This window comes from Melitaea cinxia, chromosome 28, assembly GCF_905220565.1.
Source record: "Melitaea cinxia chromosome 28, ilMelCinx1.1, whole genome shotgun sequence".
Lineage (NCBI taxonomy): Eukaryota > Metazoa > Arthropoda > Insecta > Lepidoptera > Nymphalidae > Melitaea > Melitaea cinxia.
The window spans coordinates 4,115,527-4,138,535 of record NC_059421.1 but is presented as its reverse complement, the minus strand read 5'-3'; positions in this window follow the sequence as shown (position 1 = coordinate 4,138,535).

Here is a 23,009-nt window from a genome sequence, read left to right as displayed (position 1 = left end):
CCTGTTGACAATGTTTTGTGTTATGAATTAAAACGCTACTTTACGTATGTGTTTGTATGTTTACGTGTGTTATATTACAAGTAAATTCGCCGAAATCGGAACAAAAATTAATAAATCGAAGTAGCTACATTTTGTACCTTAAGGGGCTACACTACCTCAGCTCGAATTCAGATTTCACCCGTACAAACACACATGAGAATTGAGAGCGCTTGGTTGTTCATCGCGCGAATTATATGCATTTTCTCCCCACAAACATTACCAATAGTTATTTTTTTAAAAACGCAACATATAAAATGTTCTTCATACTTATTTCAATTACCATGCTTAATCTCAAGTCCATAACTTCTATATTTACTGAGATATTAAGGTTTTAATACAAAAATAGAGGTCTCTTTGCGATTTTTTTGTATTGAGAAAATTTTATGTTATCGTGTTTTCTAAAAATATGAAGTTAGTTTATGTCCTGAACGTTACCATACTTATATTTTAAACTTAAATATTCAGTAGTTTGGAAGATATGGACATCCTGCCGAGTGGAAAATAAGCAATTTGAGGTAGCATACACTCTTAAATAAATTCATTCACATAATAATATTTATTATACCGTAATTTTTGATTACGTCTAATATTTAAATAGGTTATGTGTGTAAACACTAAATGATATTTTCTTCAATTTAACTAGTTTTGTCTGAATTCACATCACGGGATGCGAGTGTCTATTGACAAGCTAATTACGTCCGTGATCCGGCGTAAAATGTACCGATTTCACTCTTATTTCAATATTTATACTTTGATTAATTTCACAGTCAAAACTAATAAAATATTTTTAATCTATTTTTATATACCTACTATTTCTATAAATTATTTTGTAACCAAATTATCACAAAGAAAGGAAATTTATAAAATGAACGCGGGTTTAGTAATTAATACCTTTTTTGTTGCTCTAACCACCCTGATTTGAAAATCGAATTCGGGATTACTTAACCATACTACACTAGGCAACACTATTAATAGTGTTTACATATTCATTAAATATATCAATGTTAATGTTATTTATATTTATAATCTTTAACTACTGCTTACATGTATCACGTCCCACGTCCCAAAGGTAATCTAGGCAGGAAGGTATCTCTTAGCGATACGATCGCTTTACTGTTATGTTATTTTTATTATAAATAATTCTTTCATTTATTATAATGAAACAACTTTTTTGGATTTTTCGTGGTTTATTAGGTTTTTAATAAATCCGACGTTTCAGACTTAGCCCCCTCTTCCTCACTTCCCGACCTCAAATCGTTCGTAAATTATTTTTCCTTTTATTTTTCTTACATTTAATCTAAATTTTCTAATTTTTTTTCGTCTCAAAAATTTCCGACCCTGGTTTATAATAACAGGTAAAAGAATAAGATTAGATGCTAATTACTTAATACTGTTTGTCAAATAAGAAATTTAATTTAATTAATTATTATAAATATGAAAATTATGTTACAATGGCTATTTGTGTACGTTTGGACGCACTGTACTTCTTCTACGTCTTGTTGTTAGTCTGTAATGTTTAATGTGATGGGTCACGTATCTGTTATGTTCCTATCCTATTAAGATTAATTTAGTTTTGTTTTGTTTTTCAAGTCATTTTAATATCGGCTTTCAATACTGCCCTGTACTGCTGTAACAGTATTAAAATGTATAGATAGGAAAACCTATTATTGGCCTTATTATTGTTAGATAATATTATGTTAAATTTTATGTATAATACGAATTGTAACGCTCTTGGTTTTCAAATAAATAAATAAATGAAAAAATAAATATTTCATTATACATAATTAATGCAGATTACGTTATCCAATGCAACTATAAAAAAATCGAAAAGCTTTTAAAATATCGACATGCAAGTTTTGCTTTTATCTAAATGTCACAAAAACACGCGAAGGTATTAATTTAAAACGTACTCAGAATGTATTATTAATATTTCTGTTTTAATTCTGAAATGTAAATCCGTTTTATTCAAATCGCTTCATTTCGATTTACATTATTTGAAACGGAGAAGGTTGTCGTTTTGGTTAATTTTTTTTTAAATAGATACTTTTGCTGTATGGGTTTTCAATGTTTTTTTTTGTTTAAATATTCTTTTCCCGCGTTGGTGCAACGGTCACAGCCATGGATTGTACTTGTTGCGCTGGCGGTTGGGGGTTCGATCCTCACACATGACAAACATTTGTAATGGCCATACAGGTGTTTGCCATGGTCTGAGTGTTTGTGCAGTCCTTGTGGGTCTCCCCACCGTGCCTCGGAGAGCACGTTAAGCCGTCGGTCCCGGTTGTTATCATGTACAACTGATATCGATCGTTACTCATAGTAGGGAATATATCCGTCAACTCGCAATGGAGCAGCGTGGTGGATTAAGCTCGGATCCTTCTCCTATATGGGAAAGAGGCTTATGCCCAGTGGTGGTATATTACAGGCTGAAGCGTAAATATTCTTTTATTACTACTAAAATATGTATATTTGTGTCAAGAAACAGTACCTTACTTGGTCATCGCTTTTGTGTATGGTTTTGTTCTAAGAACTGTATTTTGTTATACTTCAGTAGAGCCAACACATCTTATATATAAAATTCTCGTGTCACAATGTTAGTTAGCATACTCCTCCGAAACGGCTGGACCGATTTTTATGAAATTTTGTGTGCATATCGCCTAGGTCTGAGAATGGGCCAACATATATTTTTCATACCCCTATGTTAAGTTATAAGTGTGACGATTAAGGGGGGTTAATATTATTATTAATATACCTATAATATATTATAATATTATTATTAACCCCCTTAATCCTCCCACTTACAACTTAGGGGTATGAAAAATAGATGTTGGCCCATTCTCAGATTATATTATATGGCAAAACAACGTTTGCTGGGTCAGCTAGTATAAACATATGTTTATGTATTACGTATTTATCTTAAGTTTACTTTGAAATAAATGAAACCAGGTTTTTTGTATTTGAAATCTTTATCGAGTATTGTTTTCTAATTTTTACGCGAATTTCACTCATTATAATGAAACAAATTTCTCGAATTTTATCACGGTCGTGAGAACTGAGTCCTCCCGTGACCATGGTTGCTATAAAGTATCCGAAACGTCGGGCGTTTAAAAACCTTAATAAACCGCGATAAAATTCGAAAAAAAAAACGGTTTTATCTTTATCGAAATTAAAATAATCATTTAAAACTACGGTAAGTTATCATGTCTGAGTCAAAAAAAAATAAATATTACGTGTATATCATGTTAATTTTAAGTTTTCTTTATAACACATATTGTTAAAAAAATAAAGAAAACTTTCTTTTTTATTATTAGGTAATTATGGAAAATTTTTAGAACGAAAGAAATAAATTATATGAAATTCTAATTAATTATTGCTTTGATTGGTATACTGATTATAGTCGTAACAAGGTTACATAGTCAAACGCTCGTTGTATGTACTAGGGAAGGTAGTTTAAATTGTAGTTTTATATAACAACAAAAAGCTGCCAGTCTCAGACCATCTTAGCAATCCTAGACGGTTTTAGAATTGCTGGTCTGAAGTTAAACTACTTATTGTTAAAAAAAAAAAACGTACGCCGTAAAGTAACAAATATTTTATGTAGTACAAAAATTGTGGGCAACTATAGCATGTGGCTGTTTGTTAATTTAAAAACAAATTGTAGTTTTTAAACGCTTAAAAGTTACATATTCTGAGAAATATATGGGTGAGTGAATTGCGTTGAAGATTTATGGGTACAAGGGTTTGATGTGATTAAGCAAAAATATATTATTTTTAAAGAGTTACTCTGATTACACAGAATTAATCAGGGAAAGAAATTTTTTCGTAGTATTCGAGCCCCATTTGTATACTGTTTAACGTTAAATTTTAAGGGTCTTGTGTTAACGTTTTTGACATTATTAAAAAATATATATTATCTATCTTCGAAGAACCTACAAAAAAATAAAACGCAATAAAAATGTTAATTTTGAACGTAATAAATTAATTTTTAAATATATCTAGCGTTATCGGTTACATATTTTGTGTTAACAGTTACTTCGTTCTATCATAAAAGTTAATACAACAAACGACATACGAAAATTCTCTAACCATCTAATCCCCCCATACTCGTCTGTTTTAGACAGCTTAAACGGTTTTTATTTACTTTTTAGGAAATATACGATTTTGTTTCACGTAAAAACACCTTATGATATTTAAATCTTACTTCATTTAATCAAACCTCCACATTCTACACTTAACATGCTTGACTTGGGGTGTATGCTGGGTGAACGCGTGACGAGAGCGTTATGAAAAGTGCCATCGGGCGGGGCGGAACGGAACGGAAGTTGAGAGGGAGATATATATATATATATATATATATATATATATATACTTTATTGCACTTAAAAACAGAAAATTACATGTATAGTTGATGGCAAAGGTGGACTTATCCCTAGAAGAGATCTCTTCCAGTCAACCAATGGTCATGAGAGAGAGTGTCATATAGCGGGGGACACAGTGCAAGGAATAACAACGTTGAGAAAATAGTTGATATATGATAATGTATTACAAACTTGTAAGTATAAATACATACACACATACATATCGTACATATATATGTATCGTATATTATGTATGTATATATATACATATATATACATACATAATATATACATGCCTTACATTTATATACATACATACACACATAAATACATACAAATACATAACAATAGATACATACTTACATATTCACTAAGTAGATGATTGTAAATTGATAGAGAAAGAGAGAGAGTTGCGTTAAAAAAATTAAATTGAAAATTGAATTTTCGTCAAGTAGTAAAAAAAAGAGTTATTTAATAATTCATGGTGCATCAATCACCAGCCCACATTGTGATTAAGTCCCCTTTAATGAAGATTAATGAATTCGCGTCCGGCCTGCGGCCTCTGCTTACGAATCAAGATCTAATTAAGTGCGAAAATTAATCTCGAAATAATTTAAAATAGATGAAATCTGTAATAACTAAAGCTATATGAAGAAATGTCGCGATAGGTGGTATAAGACCTAGCTGCGTAAGACAAATTTGAGTTACTCGAATCTTTATAAGTCATAATGGCGTCAGTTAAGTTCGAGTAAGTCAAAATCGAATACAACTCATATCACTGAGAGCAGAGCAGGAAATCTCCTCCTCGATATATGGAACAGTCCGACTGGGGAAGTATCACGACCTTACAGAAGATCACAGCTCAATAATACTACTTTCAAGCAGTGTTGTGTTCCTGTTGCTGAGTAAAGTGATCGGAGCTTTTGGGAGGATTTAGGGATAGGGTAGACCAAGCGCTTACCATGCTTCTGGAGTTGCAGTCGTCTATAAGCTACAGTAATTGCTTACCATCAGGTGAGCCGTACGCTTGTTTGGCGAACTAGCTATATAAAAAAAAGTAGCTGACCCCACAAACGTTTTTTTGCCATAACACAAAGTTTCAAATATTTTTCTCAATTTGATCGCAGCACCAACTGACGGGACAAACTGAAATTAAAATAGAATAATATTTAATATTTGATGCTGCGATGGTAGCGCAGTCTACTGGATCCAATGTAAAATTAACAACTACTTATAAATGAAAAATTTGTTAAATAAACATTTTCTAGTGGACCAAATTGTGAATCTAAACCATCCTCGAATCCCCTTGAACTCACACAAAAAATTACATCAAAATCCGTCCAGCCGTCTAGGAGGAGTTCAGTGACATACACACGCACACAAGAAATATATATATATAGATGACAAATTTGCGTCCGTCGAACTCTCGTGAGTGAATAAAAAGGATTTCATAATGTACGAACTAGGCGATCTACATGGTTTCAATAAACTCATGTCTCGTCTAATAATATAAAAAAAAATTGAAAAAAAAAATATGTAAGTCAGAATAGCGCATGACGGGGCATTACTGTATAATAAAATTGTAGAGCTTGCTTCGGTAATCATCTCAAACATTCCGTTTAATGTAAAATTTATTGTGGGAGATTATAGGCTATAAAAGATAACGCTATGGAAATCAACTTATGGGAGCAGACCAGCTACTATTATCGTTGGTATAACCGCCGGATCGACGAAATCGATGAACGATATTTATATTTATTGAATAGTATTTCTCAAAAACGTATCGAAAAGTTCGTCTTAGTTTAATATTTTTTTAGTAAGCTTTACTTTTAAAACGCATATGAAACTGTATTTTTAGTGCCTGAATATTATTTTATCAGTTTAAAAAGTATATGCAAATATGTTTTCGAATAAATTAAATAGAATATTTATATCTAAAGTAAACAAAGATGTAAAAATAACTGACATCATGGATAAATAAAAGCACAGTAATTGAAACACGGGTTAGTCTATTATTCAAAACAAATAAAGTTTATGACTCACCTGATGGTAAGCGATTACAATAGCTTATAGACGACTGCAACACGAGAAGCATCGCAAGTGCGTTGCAGAGCCTATCCCCAATTCCTCCTCCGGAGCTCTGGTCAAATTACTCACCACAGAAACAAACACTGCTTGAATGCAGCATTATTTAGCCGTGATCTTTTTGTAAGGTCTAGGTGCTTCCCCAGTCGGGCTTCTCAAGATTTTGAGCAGGATATTCCCTTCTGTGCCCTACCCCACTTATTATTTCTCTTTAGAGACAATATTTAGAGCATAATCTACCACGTCAGTCTTCTTAAAACATTACAAACGATGAATTATTGGATTATTTAGGCATAAACTTCACATGTATTTATAGACAATTATAAATAAGTAATTTAGTGTTAGGGATAACACAGTTCCACTAACACCTTGGAACTTATAAAGCCGACCGATGGCGGGATATCCATCCAACTGCTAGCTTTGTAAATACGCAGGCCGAAGACGGGCAGCAGCGTCTTCGGTGCGACAAAGCCAGCCCTGCGGTTACCAACCCGCCTGCCTAGCGTGGTGACTATGGGCAACACACATAAGTTCACGCCATTTTCGGCGCGAACTTGTGGAGGCCTATGTCCAGCAGTGGACTGCAATAGGCTGTAGTGAGTGAGTGAGTGAATTTAGTGTTAAGTTAATTAAGTACTATAGTTCTGCGATCGCAGCTTCGCCCGCGTGGGTTAAACGATGTTAGATTTCCCGTTAAAAGATAGCTTGTGTCACTAAGTGATAACGTAACGTTCTCCTGGTGAAACAATGCTTTAGTCGGACTTAAACACTATGTTAACACGATGTTATTTGTTTTTAGTTTTTGAGTTTATTCATTACAAACAAAAGATTCTTATCTCTCCTCTTTACAGCAGACGGACGAACAATATTGTGTGATCAAGTCATCCTTTAATAAAGAGTTTTATATAATATATGTTTCAACAATAATGTACCTTGATATAACTTATAAAAAAACCTATATCTAAAGGATAAATTTTATAAATTTTATATATTAAAATAACAAAAGACGATAATAGACCTTTATCTGAAACTGGAAATCTGGAAAAAGATAGCTGAATGATTGATTAAATATCTTTTTGTACGATCTAGAATTTATGATACTGAATTAATGTCAGCTCTTCATTTCATTCTTTTTTCCAACTTGTTCAAGCAATGTGAACAGAATATTAAAGCACTATAAATATTAAAGCGATATCAAAAATAATAGCTTTTTGATTCATTAATCTTGGAAAAATTTCTTTAAAAATTCTATACAATTCTTTTTTGATATATTAGAATAGTTTTGTCAATAAATAATGAATCAATCATAGTGAATATATCTGTTGTAGGGCTTTATAGTTTCACAAGGACAACATATGGGTTACTTTGATTGAAGGTAAAGGTTGGGAATTTTTAAGCGATGTTTAAATAAATTTGATATTTTCATATACCTATCGTGTGTCTGCAAGATATTTTTGAGACTCAAGTCCACCCTAATTGAAAACGCAGTTCATGACAAAAACTATAATAAAATTACTAAATAAACGGTGTGTCTGATTTTGAAACACGTTGACCGCTAAGATGTGTCTGATAAAAAAATATTGACCTCCGGCTCAGAAGGACCACTTGTGGCTTTAAAAAACCAATTTATTTACAATTAGGTATATGTTATTAATGATAATAGGTCATCTTCATTCTTGATCTTACTTTTTTAAAGTCTGGTCAGTTTTGGTCATTTTAATAGGATTCTAGAATATAGAGTTTTTACTAAAGTTCAAAGACTATCTTGATTGCATTTGATGCATTGCATTGATGGTAGTAATCAGAAATAATATATATAATATAACGTATAAATCATATTAAACCTTTAACATGAGAAACTTTTGTGTTAAGTGAGATATAATTATGTAATAGGTAAAATGAAACAAACGATCTCTTTTAACTAGCTAACCGAGCTAAACCATTTTACAAAGCAGTCATCGAGTCAGGATATGGCCATTATTTCGAGTGGCGTGACGAAGGTCACGGCAATCTCGGCGGACGATCTCTCTAGTGATGAGACAGGATAATTGTTAATCGAGCCATTTGAACTTATTAAATTAAAACGAGTGAACGAAATATCAAAATGAAAAATACTTGAATAGCTTTTGCCGATTTGACTCAACGGAATTTACATTCGGGATTCGTGGTAGATACGCATTAACTATATTTAATATATTAAAGAACTTTAGGAACATATTATGATAAATGACTATTTTAAAGAGTTTTAAAATCCTAATTTAATTTAGAAAACTTTGATTTTTTTGCCATTTGAAATCTAAAGACAAACCGCTTTTTAAATGACTTAAAAAAAGAAGGACCCCAATTTGACTGCATTTTTTATTTATACCTCAGTACTTCTAAGTAGGTAGACCGATTTCGATAACTCTTTTTTTTTATCAAAAGCTGATACTTGTCACGTTGTTTCATTTAAATTTAATCAAGATCTGACAAGTGATACCTCTAATAATGCGTATTTACTTGACTATTTTTTCGTCTACTTAAGTTGTATTACTTGTCGATATAATTGAAGTCAGCTTTTTTTCGTTTGCAAGCTAACACAATTATCTTCTATCAAATGTTTATCCAATTTTTCTATGACGTTTATACGTATAAGTAGTAAATACATGCATGTGCCTGTATTTTTTGAGATAGTAATGTACGGTAAAAATGATTGCAACACATGAAAGTAACTCTATCAAATAGTAATTTCGAAACATCCTAAAATCGATACAATTTCGAGTAGCGAAACTCTGTAGTCACATCACTATAAACCCATCAAAGGCATCAAGGCGTTAAGTTGTAAAACCAAATGGGAAATCGTTGGATGGATATTTTCTCGCCTATTTTTTAACTTTAATGGACGAATCTGTTACGGGATATGGTTTTCGGATTCCCTTTTGTGATATCGTAAGCCTCAACCGTTTTTAATAAAAGGCAGTTAAATATATGATAAGTCGTTAGCGGGAAAATGTATCGATGTGGACTAAACAGACTCTGGACGCGTCACTACTTTCTATATTCTATTTTATGTAAATTTGAGATTTTTATAGCAAGGAAATATCCATTCTCCACACGGTTGCATATAGTACAATAAATAATATATAAAAATTAAGTGGCTTTTTTAACCGACTTCAAAAAAGGAGGAGGTTACACAATTCGACCGTATATATATATATATATATATATATATATATATATATAATACAATATTAACTATATTTTTTTTAATGTATGTTCGGGGATAACTCCGTCGTGTATGATTTTGATAATTCTTTTTTTGTTGGAAAGGAGATATCCCTACTTTGGTACCATGATAAGAAAACCAGGATGATGGGATCTCAGAAAAATCGAGGGAAACTCTCGAAAATCCGCATAGCTTTTTACTGCGTGTACCGATTTAATGATTCCCTGGTGTGATACCATGATAAAGAAACCAGGATCTAATAATGGAATCTCAGAGAAATAGAGGGAAGCTCGAAAATCCGCATAACTTTTTACTGAGTGTACCGATTTTGATGATTTTTAATTTAATCGAAAGCCGATGTTTATCATGTGGTCACATTTAAATTTCATCGACATCTGATTACAAGTTTTTGAGTAATGTTTGATAATGCGTATTACTATTTTTTTGTCTACCTACGTATTACTATTTTTTTGTCTACCTACGTTGTATTACTTGTCGATATAATTGAAGTCGGTTTTTCTTCGTTTGCCTGCAAACACAAATTATAATGTAAGTTGTACAATATATTCGATGTTTTTGCTTTATATAAAAAAAACCGACTTGCACTCCACCATTTTATTTCTTTTATAACTTAAATATGTATTGCATAACTTTGTCGATAGATGGCTTTAGTATAATATAAATTGTGCTAATTTTAAGAGGGAGAAGTTTATTGTTACGTCAATCATGTTCTTAAATTGATATAGATTGTTAGATTTTATGTTTTACTAGCTGTGCCCTGTGTTTTTAGCTGCGTTAATTTAACGAAAAAACATGCTATAAGGTATAGAGCCTTTAAAGCCTTCTTTGGAAAATAGACAAATGGAATTAAAAAAATCTTTTTGTATTGGATAGTGTATTTACCAAGGAAGGTTACAGGCTAACATCACGCTTCGACCATTGGGAGCTAAGCATTAATAAGAAATATTATGAAAACGCGAAAAAAATATTCTTTTTTTGAGATCTACTGTTGTGTGCGCTGCGTAAACGCTTGAAGCTATCCAATAATTATGTAGGTATGTGGGAGTTGATCGCCATTTAAAGTTCTAAGTTAACTGCATTATAACCTTTTGACGTGACAACGTCTAATAAATCGATGAATCCCGTCCCGTTACGCTCAGTGACGATTCGACGAGGCTTTACATACGTCCGAGGAGATGTTTTGTTTTGACGTTGTCACGTTAAACTATCGTCCGTAAACCAACTTTACAGACTGCCAATTTTTTTATTGTAATAATTTTTTTTCTAAAATAATAAATAAATTATTTGCGAAGGTGGGTTTTTAATAATGATATAAATCCTTATCCACATAAATGCAATATTCCTTAAAAGTATTTCTTTTTGGACAAAATTTCCTTGACTTAGTTTATTTCAATGAATATCTCAGAATATATCATAATTCGTACGATTTTTATTTTTGTGTTACTCACACGTTAGGAAATTCTAAACATTTTTTAATATCATACCAATCAGTCAATCGGAGATGCAGGTTCGATGCCCGCTGGAACGTTCGATTTTTGATATGATATTAAAAAATGTTTGTGCTGTGTGGCTACGGCACTAAAGAATTTAGCCACCCCCTCTCTTCCCGTGGGTGTCGTAAGAGGCGACTAACGGATAACAAGGTTCCGCAACCACCTTGGAGCTTGGGAAGCCGACCGATGGCGGGATAACCATCCAACTGCTGGCTTTGAAATACACAGGCTGAAGACGGGCAGCAGCGTCTTCGGTGCAACAAAGCCAGTACTGCGGTCACCAACCCGCCTGCCCAGCGTGGTGACTATGGGCAAAACACATGAGTGTACGTTATTTTTGGCGTAAACTTGTGGAGGCCTATGTCCAGCAGTGGACTGTATAGGCTGTAATGATTATAAAATGTTTAGAATTTTCTAATGTGTGGGTAACACAAAAATAAAAATCGTACAAATTAAAAATAGCGTGTAGGTGTCGTCTCCTGTCAAAGATTTTCATTGTGATATGAAACTTTGAATAGTTACGGGTTTCTTTAAAGAACTCACTATAGATGGCGCCACGGGCGCTTAGACCGAATATAAAATCATCATATCAAAAAATTTCGATCCAGTGGATACATTGTTCCATTGCTTAATTGGCTAGAGTATCTACATGGTCAGTTGGAGATGCAGGTTCGATCCCCGCTGGAACGGTCGATTTTTGATGTGATATTAAAACATGTTCAGATATCATAGTTTTAAAACGAATTAGTTATTACAAAAAACGAAAAGGTGATTTAATATACGTGTCAGAATCCTTACAAATAAAAAACACTTCAAGAACAAGGCAATTTTATGAAGATAAACTTTTTCTAGATAATATAAAATCAAATGAAACGACGAAGCGTCGCGTCTCGTTTTTCCTCAAATTAACGGGGATGAAACCGCATGGCACAGCTGGTATAAATACAAAGTGCATTAAGTATTTTAATGAGTACAAATCCTTAAAATAAAATAAAAAAACCGTCAAGTTAACCGTTAATTTATTATTGTTCTGAAAATAATAATTTTTTGGAATACCATAGAATCTTCAACAGATGGCGTTAGTGTGATCGTAAAAGGCACGTATTAACGCTGTAGGTTGAAATCGGAATGTTTTTAGAATGAAACAGATTATTTAATTTAATTTATTATTTTACTTTAGAACTTTTTTACGTATTTTTATTACTTATGTAGTAAATAATTCGAAGTGTACGCAGCATTTTCAAGTACAAGTTTCATAGTTTGTGAGAGACTACCGCCTCGAAACGATAATTTGTTACTATGGAGTGGAGAAAATAAATTCATTTCGAAAAAAAAAACGTACAAATATGTAGATACAAGCATTAATGATCTTTATTTATATACTATTTTATATTATGCAAATTTACGCAAAACAGGACTGCACACACATTGCCGGTTGTTTAAACAAGTTAGTTGACTTATAATTTCTTGTTCTTGATATAGAACTAATACAGAAGTAAATCGCAATTTAAAATAAAAAGTCACTCGTTAATTTTATTTTTAAGTGATTTTTATAGTATTTATAAGTATTTATTTACACTTTCGCACACCAATACAACGTTTTACCAGTATTACAAATCTAATATATAAAATTCTCGTGTCGCGGTGTTTGTAGTTAAACTCCTCCGAAACGGCTTGACCGATTCTCATGAAAATTTGTGTGCATATTGGGTGGGTCTGAAAATAAAAAAAATGCATTTTAATAAATTATTATACTGTAACCAGTCATGATAAGATAATTCCTACTTTATTGTTGGATTATTTACTTGTATAGTTTTTGAGTCTAAAATAATTCGGAAATCCTATAGATGCGCTATATGTGGAAACGTCGGCGAGTCGGTTTTAAGGTATCCTATTTCGAAATCGCGACCTTATTTTGAGAGATTGAGTTTCGTGCAATTTTTACCAGAATTCGCATTATTAAGAGATTGTAGATTTGATTACGTAGAGGTAATAGTCTAGTGCTAATTGTTCCGGATTCGATACCATATAGTGTTTTTCATCAGGCTATAACCGCCGCGTTGGCGCAACGGTCACAGCTATGGATTGTGCCTGTTGCGCTGGCGGTTGCGGGTTCGATCTCCGCACATGACAAACATTTGTATTGGCCATACAGGTGTTTGCCATGATCTAGGTGTTTGTGCAGTCCTTGTGGGTCTCCCAACCGTGCTTCAGAGAGCACGTTAAGCCGTCGGTCCCGGTTGTTATCATATACACCTGATAGCGATCGTTACTCATAGTAGGGAATATATCCGCCAACCCGCATTGGAGCAGCGTGGTGGATTAAGCTCTGATCCTTCTCCTACATGGGGAAAGAGGCCTATGCCCAGTAGTGGGATATTACAGGCTGAAGAGTACAGGCTATAACTATTGGAAAAAAAAACTTGTACTATAGACGGCGCCACGGTTCGCTTAAACCGAAAGTAAAAATCATCATATCAAAAGTTTCGCTCTAGCGGGTATATCGTTCCATAGCTTAATTGGCTAGAGCGTCGACACGGTATGTCGAAGACGCGGGTTCGAATCCCGCTGGAGCGGTCAATTTTTGATATGATATTCAAAAATGTTTAGAATTCCTAATTGTGGGTAACACAAAAATAAAAATCGTACATATTAAAAATAGCATGGTGTCGTCTCCTGTCAAAGATTTTCATTGTAATATGAAACTTTGAATAGTTACGAGTCTCTGTAAAGAACTCACTATAGACGGCGCCACGGTTCGCTTAAACCGAAAGTAAAAATCATCATATCAAAAGTTTCGCTCTAGCGGGTATATCGTTCCATAGCTTAATTGGCTAGAGCATCGACACGGTATGTCGAAGACGCGGGTTCGAATCCCGCTGGAGCGGTCAATTTTTGATATGATATTCAAAAATGTTTAGAATTCCTAATTGTGGGTAACACAAAAATAAAAATCGTACATATTAAAAAAACTTGTAATTACAAACAATGATCTGCCGCGGAAGGTTTATTAAATTGGCATTCTTTCAAAATGATTGTTTTCAAACGGAGTTTAAAATTTGTAATGTATAACGTTATTCTTTTTTTATATATATAAAAAAAAAAGAATAACGTTATACATTACAAATTTTAAACATTTTAATTTTTTCCCTGTGTAGTCCATTGTTCTTAGTTTCTTGTAACTTTATATACCCTCTTCGCTCTATCATATTATCTTATTGACCTTGGTTGCCTGGAAAAGGTCGTTCTTAGCGACACAACCGCCTGTTAGACATTGTTAACATTTTTTTTTTGTAAAACTTATTGCGCGTTTCTTTTTGTATGTAAAATAGAGAGTAAATAAGAAATAGTAAAATAATTAAAGACAGTGTAGTGTAAGTAAAATAATTACAGTAAATAGAATTAAGAAGAAAACGCGCGATTTTTGTTCTTTTGTGATCTCAAATGGGTTCTGTTCTAACTATTTTCTTTTTTTAATGAAACCTCATTTTTGAAAAAAATTAAAAAAAAAAATTGCTATTGTCATAGGAACTGTTCGCTGATGTAGTTTCGATCTCCGTACTTGACAAAAATTTATTTAGATCATATAGGTAGTAGGTATACAGACGTTTTGACCGTGGACCATACAGACTATGACCATAGACAAAATAGACATCACAAGATACACATCGTAGTCAAATCATTTATTTATTTTATTACTCAATGTGACATTCCTTTGCTACGTCGTATATTTCTAAAATGAGTACTATAACCCTTCCTTTCCTATTAAAGATTTATATTAGTCAACATTTATTAGATTACAGTCAAAATAAAAACATTTCTAAATCAATGCAAGCACGTGAAGTTTACGATAGAAATTCTTTATAGCTGACGGAAATGGGCCATACGTCAATCATTACCAGTGCGGGCGTTATCGTAAATCAGAGGGTTAGGGTCTCACACATTTAGCGTTTTTAAAACCGTCATATGCTAACGTTCTCTCTCACATTACAGACCTGAATAAGTCGTTCTTTTAGTTGAATATTTGATTCCTAGGTTTTGCTTAGAAACATAAAAAATAGCAAATATATAAGTCTACTTAGCTATACGACTTAAATATTCAAATGCGGGAACAAATGGGCAGTTTGAAATGCTACATTAAAACATGCAATTTATCTTATTTGCCGTCGCCAATGTTAGTATAAGTCAAGGTCAATCTATGTACGTATAAAATTTATTAAATAAAACTTTAATTAAATAGTTATTCTCTGACGATTATCACGTTAAAAGTCATAAGCTTAGAATATTGGTAAAAAATACTTAAGTTTGGAACAAATAATTATTAAGAAAATTAAGAATAAATTATCAAAAATAGTCCGTGTTTAGTAAAAAGACGACTTTACTAGAGCAAAATAATCACACAACTGCGTAAAAATAACATAAAAATAATTAATAAATATAATCTGCAACAAAAAAAAAAAAAAAAATGAACTGTATTACTAAAACATGGCTATAATATGTGTTTTAAAAATCACATGATTTTAATTTGAAACCAATATTGTAGTATTAAAACGGTTTTTATATGTCATACTTTTTTTCGCGCGTTAAGAAAAAATTATGACAGTAAATTCTTACGATGCGCGCGCACATCGTCACGAAAAAAAAAAACCCGACATCCTGAAGTTAGCTAGTCAACGAAGAAGAAGTTAGCAACGTGAAGTTAGTTAGCCATTGAAGTATAACTTCTTACGTGCGTACATAAATACACACACTTTTTTTCACTTTAAGCAATAAAGTCTCATCACAGACTTCAAAATTGTATTTAAAACTCACAATACATGTTGGCACGTAGTTGAAAATAAAAGGAAAATAATAATATCAGTAATAATAATAACATTAAAAAAAACATTATACATACGATACATAACTATTGCGTGTAATAAACGCAACCAGAACGCTTAGTTTGTGAAAGCCCTTACGAAATTTCTAAAATAGTGGAACTAAATTTACGTTGTTATGGCTTACGAGTCGTTATAAACACTTTTGTATTATAAATGTAGTTTGATCCGGTTAAATAAAAAGTATTCCATGTTTTATGTTAGTCTGGGACCGAATTTATGTTCTTATAGCTTCTGCTTGCGTTTGATTGCTTTGGTTTTAAAGTAGTTTAATTGTAGTCAATAGAAGTGGACAGAAGTTGTCTGGCTGTAAGAGATCACTGTTAGTGATAAGACCGCCTTAGCTTTTTTTTTTATTAAAAATATTGTTTATTTTATTTAAATTTAATCTTAATGTGCAATAAAGCATTAAATAAATAAATAACCAAAAGTTAAAACTCGATTAGCTTGACCAAGTTAGAACCACACTCTCACCTAAACATGGCTAAAGTAGCTATTAATATGGTCAGGTACATTTTGCAGTAGTAGCCAAGTATCAGAAGCCAAAATAAAAGATCTTTGTTTTAAAGAGAATAGTAAAAATATATATCCCGACTTATTTCTGTCCTATATTGCCGTCAACACAGATGTGCTTACTCTGTTGCTTGAGATGTTAATTAGAGATGATCATGAACGGGTGAATGTCTGTAAAGGTCTTTAGGAACCTAATTTGACATTTTTAGGGTTTATTGATTGTGAGTGATTGTCGTGTGAATTTTGCTATTTTTAACCGACCAAAAGAAAGGAGGAGGTTACTCAATTCGACCGTATACATGCCGTGTGGTGTCCGTGCCGAGTAGAATAGCACCACCGTCTTTCTTCCCGTGGAGGTCGTAAAAGGCGACCGAGGGATATACCTGGCTGAAAATCATCAGGGTCCTGGAGAAGGAAAACTTCATTTGAAACCCGGAATGGGGTCTCCGTCAAGCATTCGTGGCATAGCTCTAAAATGCGCAAGATTCCTGCAGCCGAACTGGCTCCACACGTATCGATTTGTCGTTCCTGTGGGCCTAGCCAGTGAGGTCGAGAGGGTGGCGCAGAGCTTAGGCAACTCTGCGTTTTCCTGAAGAGTGTCCAACGCAACACAGTGTCTGTCTGACACTATCTATATCGTCTGCAATAGACGGACTAAGGCCAATGATATGTATGTTCGGAGATAACTTCGTCGTTGTTGGAAAGAAGATATCCCAAGAGTGGTACAAAGATAAGGAAACCAGGATCTGATGATGGAATACCAGAGAAATCGAGGGAAAACCTCGAAAATCGTAGTGACGACTAGTGCGTTTTTTTAACTTTTTTCGTCTACTTACGTTGTATTTATTACTTGACGATGTAATTGAAGTCGGTTTTTTTCGTTTGCGAGCAAACAGAATTATTTCTTTATTTTTATTGTTTATTGTACCTCGACCTTACAGAAGATCACAGCAAAATAATACTGTTTTCAAGCAGTATTGTGTTCCTGTTGGTGAGTAAGGTGACCAGAGCTCCTGGGGGGATTGGGGATTGGGTCGGCAACGCGCTTGCGATGCTTCTGGAGGCTTTGTTGCAGGTGTCTATAAGCTACGGTAATCGCTTACCATCAGGTGAGCCGTACGCTTGTTTGCCGACCTAGTGACATAAAAAAAAAAAACCGAAGAAACGTTATCATTAATCTACTGGTACTTTGATACTGGCATTTTAAGATAATTAAAAAAAGATCTTGTTCAAGTTGTCTTCAGAAGCGTTGAACATTGTCAAAACAAGAATTACTATAATTAGCATAAAGTTACCACGGTATTGGAATGTAGATTCTTATTAATATGCATTCTAAGATTATTTATAAGATATATTTATTCTAAGATAATATAAAAATAAAATAAATCTTCGTGTTTTGAATATGTATTAATTATTTGCATAACGATATTTCAATATCAAATTTAAGGCATGTTTAAATGTGTACTGAAAAATTCCATCTTTCATATAAGTTACTGATACGATTTATCAGCTAGAGATAAAGCTAGTAAGCGTCTGTTTTAAGTTAACGAAATTACTCAATCTTCTGTATTCACTTTTAGCGAATAAAAGTATCTAAAAAATAAACTTGACAGTAATCAGGAAAAATGTACAATAAACTTCTGTTACATACCGATATCCGTCAGATACATCAGCTACAAGTGAACCAGGGCCCTTATAATCGTTAAAAAACTTTCCTTTAAAGATAAGATATAAAATATCAAGATTTTAATTTCGTAAACTAATACTCTAATAAAAATTATACAACCAGTAGCTCTCTCTAGCTTTTTTATTTTGAAATGTATACTTTGGTGGTCCATTTGCTAGCCGATGTCAATACTGGGCGTGTTTTAATTTCTCTTCTAATAGTTTTTTATTATAAAATAACATTTTTACGATTTAGTAATGAAACCGGAAACTCGTTAACCTTTAATTAAAACACCGCACTGCAGTCGAATTCATTGTTTTTATTTCATTAGTTAAGAAAGTTTATAATTAAATGTTTACCTGACTCAGATATTGTAATTATATATTTATTTAAAATTTAACATCCGTTAACTTAAGAATACGCTGTATATTTGTGCCTCGCAGTTTTATTCGTTATATTTCCGACCACGTCTTAATGTCGGGATAAAATGTACCGTATATGTTAGTACCATATATGTATTGAAAGGGAAGGAGAATATTTTCCGATAAAATGAGGAGTACAGCAAGGAGACCCATTGTAACCCAAACTTTTCTCAGCAGTTCTTGATCAAATATTTAGACTTCTCGACTGTAAGAATTACGGTCTAATGACCAGCTCGTTGGCGCAGTTTTTAGTGGCCCTCTTTTCTGCTCCGCGGGTTCGGGTTCGATTTCCGCCTGAGTCTGGGTGTAATATTTGTATTTATATACCTATACGTACGCTTGTTTGCCGACCTAGCGATATATAAAAAAAAGACCGTTCTGTAGGTTATTACGTGAATAAGTTACAAATATCCAATTTAAAAAGAATATAAACAACTTTCTTGTTAAACGAGAAGATAATTAAGCCGTTCAATTTCAGGTGTTTGTTCGTGTATCATTTTGTTTAGTATTATCAGCATTCATATTGATTTATTGAATGGGGGGGGGGGATTGAGAGGGTTCGTAAAGGCATTGGTGGATTTTCTTATGACTACTACTACTTTGGAGAATGGTTTATACAAATTTTATATCAAGTCATTAATTGTCATTAATTAATTAATTCCAAATAATGATTTTTAATATTCTACAATCAAGTTATGCAATAAAAAAATCATACGTCAACTTATCAAAATTCATTATATTGTTTGAATTTTCGGCTTCCAAGTGCCTAATTGTCATAAAAGCTCTGTGGTATTTTCTCTCTCACCTTTTGTTTTGTGTAAGAGAGACGAATGTTACAGATTACGAGAATTTATCGGGCTATAGAGTTCGGGTTCCGTCGGAGATGTAAAAAATGTCTAATAATCAGTAAGATTGCTGCTTATAAAATGCGATTTATACAACATACGGGTAAATCGCGTAACAGTGCTGTACCATTTTTTTTTGAAATGCTTGTGTTTTTGTTTTCCGTTTAGAGACAAAAGATCCACGAGCTCTTAGTTGCCCGTGTCCCTTAGTAGACTTCAAAAAAAGAAAGTTGTTCTCAATACTACTGTATTTTTTATGAAAGATACGTCATAACTTTTTATTGGGTGCTTATTGTTTGACCCCATTCAAATTGATTGAGATCTAATAATAATAATAATAAGAAACGCTTCACACTCAACGGATCCCCCGGGGTCCGGAAACACACATAATACACAAACACAACGCCCAGACCACGACTAACATCTATATTGTCGATACAAATGTCTGTCGTGAGCGGGAATCGATCCCGCGACCGCTACCGTAACAGCTAGTGCTATGACCGCTGCGCCAACGCGTCTGACTAATACTTTTTGACTTATCCGTATTCATGCGTAAGTATGTAATTGATTGTTTTACCAACGTTGTATTACTTCTCAATGTAATTGCAGTCGGTTTTTTTATTATTAGCGAGCAAAAATAAATATTAGTACATAATTCAACTCCACTATTGCAAATTTTAACAGACGGCATAAGAGTTCTACAGAACTGTGTCTACAGAATTACGTAAAAAAAAGGATGTCGTCCATCCATCCATCACTATTCTCAAGTTTGACATTTAATATTTCATAATATTTGTACGACAAATAGTTTTACTATATATTTTTTTTGTTTGTTGTATTACCCATTAAGCATTGTACATAATAGAAAAGACCGCACAATAGTTGAGCAGAACAATGGAATAATTGTAAAATGGCGTGTATTGAGATGTAGATAATAACAATTTATTTTGTCGCATTGAATTAATTTAATTGAGTTTCAACGACTATAATTCGATTAATAGTTCAAAAGAGTAGGAACAAAATAATGGACTCGTTTTTTTTTTTTTTTTTTTTATTTATTAGTCTTAAAAATGTCGATGGAAAACAAATGTTAAAAGTAGAAATTTAGAATGTCATATTTTGACACGTGGGTACCTTCCAAATTTAATAGATCCAATTGATTTTATTGTTGACATTTTAGAATAGAATCTACTAGCTATATACTTCTCCTAAGTTTAACAGCGCTTCAGTAAAACCACTATAACTAAAAGTTAGTAAAATTAGATAGGCGAAGAACCAGATTACATACATAATTAGTGTCCCGTAATTCCCGTAAAATCGGGTTTTAAAGCGGTAAAACCACGGGACACTTGTCATTCATATTAGTAAAGCTTAAAGAATTTACACTTAGCCTACGGGATACCTCACGCAGGAAACCGACGCAGATGTAACGATAAGATACGACAGTTTACTTGCCACTATGTTCACAGATAGGGCTGACACCCGCTTGATTTATCGCCTCCCTTCTTTTTGTTCCCCCTCTTTCCTCTAATCTAGAATAATTTCGTCACATTCTATACATAATTATATGTACTAGATTCGAATGGGTCTGGAGGGATTACAACAAGAGTTTTTTAGTAATTTTCCAGTTAGATCTGGACATTGTAGTATCCTAGTAAAGATGAGAGATCAATAGAATAAAATTTTTCTAAAAGTTCGTATAACATTAATTTGTACTTATTCACGAAATAATCATCAGTAAAAATATATTTGATCCCAATAAAGCCTTAAGATTTAGGCTTAAGATTTTTTCTCCAAATTTATTATTTGTTGCGTTGATAGCCCTTACATAGCAAACATCAACGTGTGGCCTCAGGTGTAACGGTAACTTGAACAGAACACTCACTATACGAACTTGATAAATACGGCAAATATTAATTTACTGTACCATGTTGCAAGGATAGATTTTTTTTTCGTTATTATTGGGTGTATAAATATGGTTTAACTATACATATCCGCGTGGATTGGTTACTTGCCGCGGCCTCAAAATGTTGGCCATCGTGTTGGACAAAAAATTGGCCCTAAACTGTTAATTGAGAACGAAAAAAAAATTGTTTTAAGAAAGATTATATTGTGTGGGTGGTCGAATATATCATCGGTATGTATTGGTAGCCCATCGCGACATTAAAATATTGATTACAATGTTGGCCTAAATTTTTTATTTGGAAACGAAAAAATGTTGGTATACTTATATAAATTTAAAGTCAGTTGGTCACTAGAGTACTTACGTCTTTTTTATAACAAAAGCTACATTGAATGTTTGAGTTATTTTTTAACTATTTCAATTACGGTATAAAAGTTTTCGGTTTTTTTTTTGGTTAAACGAAAACTAATTTTTAATCAATAAAGTAGCAATAACAAAAAAAAACCGACTTCAAACAGGAAACTAAAAAGTGAAAAATAAATTTACTTAGTACAAAGTAATTCGTATTTTGATTTAGTTAATCAGAAATGATTAAATAAATATTTTATAATTTTGAAGTCGGTGCCAAGTAAAACAATAACTACTCTAGTATCTATGTACTCGTAAGTTGTATTCAGGTTTCTTTCATAATTTGTTTCATTGACTATTAGGTTGAATACTGTTATTATTCTGTTATTGTTTTGACATATCTAATAATATTTTTTGTACTTGTTTGTTGTGTGTGTGTTGTTTGTATTTGTTATTGTAGCCAGATTGTTGTAGTATTTACTTGGCACCAACTTCAAAATTATAAAATATTTATTTAATCATTTCTGATTAACTAAATCAAAATACGAATTACTTTGTACTAAGTAAATTTATTTTTCACTTTTTAGTTTCCTGTTTGAAGTCGGTTTTTTTTTGTTAAAATTATTTTATTTTACAATTTTTAGTGATGGGTAGACCTAACAAGGATACTTTTTCTCTTGTGTCGGGGGTTCGGAAACATATACAATACACAAGCACAAACACCCAGACAATGACAAACATCTATATGGCCAATACAAATGTCTGTCGTGCGCGGAGATTGAACCCACTAACGCCAGCGCAACAGCCGGTGCTGTGACCGCTGCGCTAACGCGTCGACATACTATGAGTAAAGTTCGCTATCAGGTGTACATAATAACAACCGGGACTGACAGCCTGGCGTGTTCTCTGAGGCTAGGTTGGGAGAACCACAAGGATTAACAACTAGACCGAAAATAAATATTTGTATAAACATAAATATCCACTCCGAGCGGGAATAGAACCCGCGACCGTCGGTGTTTAGGCACCGCCGACACGGCACATGCACCATTATATCAAACGGTCGTCAAACAGCAAAAGGTAACTGCTGTAAATTGTTGAAAAATTCCCTCGAGTGTTTATGGGCTCCATCATCAAACCTGGTCCTGCGACACAGATGATCACACAGCAGGTAATTGCTATAAATCGTTGAAAAGTTCCCTCGACTATCTTTCGTCTCCATCATCAGACTGTAATGGCA